Source organism: Chrysochloris asiatica, unplaced genomic scaffold (assembly GCF_000296735.1).
Source record: "Chrysochloris asiatica unplaced genomic scaffold, ChrAsi1.0 scaffold00466, whole genome shotgun sequence".
NCBI lineage: Eukaryota > Metazoa > Chordata > Mammalia > Afrosoricida > Chrysochloridae > Chrysochloris > Chrysochloris asiatica.
In genome coordinates, this window is record NW_006408984.1 from 104,869 (window position 1) to 109,079 (window position 4,211).

A 4,211-nucleotide genomic window follows, 5' to 3' on the forward strand; every position below is an offset into this window, starting at 1 on the left:
AAGGTTGGTGGTTGAAGTTCACCAGCTGCTCCTTGGAAACCCTATACAGGGTAGCTTTGGATCAGAACCGACTCGACAGCACTTAACAACAACAACAACTCCCATCAAAAGACAAAACAGCATTCTATGGGTTGACCCCGAACGAGATGAACTGGCACAGTGGCAGGAACAATGGGCTCTAATGTAACAACAGTTATGAGGAAAACACAGGATCAGTGTTTCATTCTTTCGTTGCTATGAGTCAGAACCAACTCAATCGTACCTAACAACAACAACATGGGATTGAACAATTGATGCACTGCAAAGCATTAGAAAAATTTACCTTGTTACCGTTTTTAAACATCCATTCTAATATTTAAAAATCAGTTCATTACTTTTATGTTTCAATTCCATGTAACAAGAGAAAAAACAATTGTTTGAATTTCTCATAAATTACTGTGTTAAAATAATGTCAAACGGGACCTCAATGTTTTGTCTGAAAAAAATGTTATTCATATTACATCAGAAAAGATGGTGGATCCTTGTCCTTGCTCAATTCTTGAGGCTGGGAAGGTCATGAGCAAGAGTGGTTGGGGCACAGCAGTTAGCTGAAGTGGAGACATCCATCTTGATCTAGTCTTGCTAAATGTCTTTATGGAAAAATATGTTTTTTATGTGTGTGAGTGAATGTATATATGTGTATATAAGGAACTGGAGCCACTAAAACACAGGAGTGACTCTGGAGCCCTCTAGTCTAAGGTGTTTTCTCTAATAATACAGGGAGAGACGTAATGATTTTTTTTTTTTTTTCCTTTCTGGATGGACAGGAAGAAGCATTCTAATGGTGGAACAGGGTAGGCTTCTAGGGTTTATGAGTTAGCAAATTACAGAGATAAGATTCATGGTGAAGTCTGCATTCAGGCATCATGCTCTTGGAAAGACTTTGACCTCAGAGAAAGATTTTATCTCTGGTTTCATAGAACAGCTCTGTATTTTCATGAATTATATTATATCTCATCATATAATTATACTATAAGATTTATTGCACACTCAGTGATTAGGCAAGCAAGGTTGTATCATCTGTATATCACAGGTTGTTAGGGAGTCGTCCTCTATTTCTGATGCCATGTTCTTCTTCATATAATCCAGCTTCTCAGATTATGTTCTGAGCATACGTACAGGTTGAATAAATACGGTACATATCTTTCCTGATTTTAAACTGTTCCCTTGTTCTATTCTAACAATGGCCTCTTGGTCCATGTACAGGTTCCTTATGAGCACAATTAAGTATTCCGGAATACTCATTCTATGCAATTTTGTCTATAGCTGTCATGATCCATACAACAGAAAGCCTTTGTGTAGTCAAAAAAGCATAGGTAAACACCTTTCTGGTATTTTCTGCTCTCAGCCAAGATCCATCTGACATCAACAGTGATAGCCTACATTCCACATCCTCTTCTGAATCTGGCTTAAACCTCTGGCAGTTTCTTGTCAATGTACTGTTGCTGACACTTTTTAATCATCTTTACCAAAATTTTACTTGCATGAGATATTAATGACATTATCCCATGATTTCAACATTCTGTTGGGTCACCTTTCTTTGGAATGGGTATAAATACGGATCTCTTCCATTCAGTTGGCCAGGTAGCTGTCTTCCAAATTTCTGAGTATAGATGAGTGAGTACCTCAAGTGCCACATCAGTTTGTTAGAATATTTCTATTTGTATTACATCAATTTCCAGTGCCTTGTTCTCTGACATTGCCTTCAATGCACCTTGGATTTCTTCCATTAGTATCATTGGCTCTTGATTATATTCTACCTCTTGAAATGGGGGTAAGCATCGACCATTTGGTTTTGGTACAGTGACTCTGTGCATTCCTTCCATCTTTTTCTGAGGGGATAGCTCTTTGTAGTTTTTTTTTTTTAAGTTTTTATTGTGATTTGATTGAAAGTTAACAGGGCAGATCATCAGTTTTACATTCAACAAATCATATACTTTTTGTTTCATTTCAATGACCATGTACCATCATTTAACAGTATTTTTCTCTATTCATTTTAGCTCTGTTTTTTTTTTTTTTTAAATCACTTAGGCATATATAATAATTTAAACAACCAAAGGTTACATTCTCCAAATCTGCCTCCTGGCTGCCAGCTCTCAGTGCCTCTCTTTCCATGAATCTAGAGTCCTCAGCTGCTCCCTCTCTCCATATCCCCATTTCTACCTCCATCTTTGATATTACTGCTTCTCTAGACAGGGTCCCGCATTCCACATGTGCTCTTTTCCCTTAATAGTCCTAGGGTCCTCTGTTTCTGGACTGTAAGATTAATCAGTGCTCCATTTTTATTACAAAACTTCTACCTTTACAGTTAAGACAGTTGCAATTAGTCATAACAATTACTCACTATTGAATCATAAGAATCTTATTCCCATCTCTTTTCACCAGATCCATCTAGACAAGCTGAAAACTATTCAGTGGGTACTCTATCTTCCCCTACACACTCTTAAACTAAACTCCTTCTTGAAAAAGTAAAAATGTATTATCCTCTCATTTTAGGTAGCCAATGTCTAAGTTGCCTGTGCCTTTCTACCCAGTACACAGAAGAGATAGCATTGATACTTGATATGAAGACTCCTTCCCTCTCTGTTGGTATTTTGAACTACTACATCTATGAGTATAGGTCAAATTCACAAAAATGTAGCAATCTACCCTTGTTTCCTTTATAAATTTTATTTTATTTTATTGTTCTCTAGTCGAGATCTGACTATCAAGCCATCAAGGCCTTCCATCTTCTTTTGGTGCATTCTTCATCATTCAATATTTAGCCCAGCGAATCCTTAAATATTGCATGTCAAGGCTTGAACTTTTTCTTCAGTTCTCTCAGCTTGAAAAAAGCTGAGTGTGCTCTTCCCTTTTGGTTTTCTAACTCCAGGTCTTTGCACATTTTGTTAAAATATTTAACTCTATCTTCTCAAGCTGCTCTTTGAAATTTTCTATTCAACTCTTTTACCTCCTCATCATTTTCCCATTTGCTTTAGCCTTCCTATGCTGGAGAGCAAGTTTCAGAGTCTCTTATGACATCCCTTTTGGTCTTTTCTTTCTTTCTTGTCATCTCAGTGACCTTTTGCTTGATTCCTGTATGATATTCTTGATTTCATCCCACAACTCTCCTGGTCTTTAGTCTTCTTCTTTATTTTTCCCCATGAGAACATCAAGTTTATGTTTATTGTTGTTGTTAAGTGCTATAGAGTTGGTTCCTACCCATAGCGATCCTGTAAAGGATTTCCTAGAAGCAGCTGGTGAGCTTGAACTGCCAACCTTGTGGTTCAAACTGATTTTGAAGTCCAGTGCATGAGCCCACAGTGCCACACCTTATGTTTATTGTTGTTGCTGTTAAGTGCCATCGAGTCGGTGCCGACCATAGCAACCCTGTATAAGGTTTCCGAGGAGCAGGTGGTGAGCTTGAACCAGCGATCTTGTAGTTCAAATGGCTTTGCAGACTGGCGCATCAACCCACAGTGCCATACCAGGAGGGAGGAAAGAAATGCATGAAGGAAGAGGGCTGTTCCTAGGACTTTGCTCTTCCAAGTAGGTGGAGAAGTGGTTAAACAAAAGGCCAGGAGTTCTAGATGGAAGCCAGGTTGGTGGGGAACACTGCATGTCTCTTCACAAGTGGCTTTGGGACCCAATCCACTGTCTCTGACCCTTCCCTCCAGCAGGCTAAGATATCAATGGGCTCCTGGCCTTGGTTCTGTCTCTGCACCACAAACACTGTCTGTCCCGACATGGTCACCAGCATAGTGTGTTCTCCAAAGACCACACAAAGGCATTTGAAGGGCACGTTCATGCTGCAGTGCAACTGGAAAACACATGCGGTGCTGACCAGCTCTGAGATAGTACTGGCGGCCTGCTCATCTGCTCATTTCTAGATCCCCAGATGATGCCAGCACTGTGCCTTCACTCAGCATCAAGTAGCCCAGCTGGTCTGGGGTTTGCTCTAGCCCTTGGGTTAGTGCAGTTGTCATTGCAAGTTTCAGGTGTTGTGGACACACTCCCTACCATGGACAGCTTCTAACTTGAGTTCCAGATTGCATATCTGGTTTTTGGTCTTTAGGGTCTAATGCATCAAATCTGTTCTCAGATGATCTCTAAATTCAGGTGAGATATGTCCCAACATCATGCTGTGGCTCTTGTGGATTTGTTTTAATTTTCTTCAGCTTGAACTTGTATAT

General features: G+C 39.6%; 1 pseudogene; it reads right to left on the reverse strand.

Annotated features, from left to right (window-relative positions):
- Window positions 1-3,604: 3,604 nt before the first annotated feature.
- Window positions 3,605-4,004, reverse strand: LOC102814038 (annotated as a pseudogene).
- Between the last annotated feature and the right edge of the window lie 207 nt (window positions 4,005-4,211).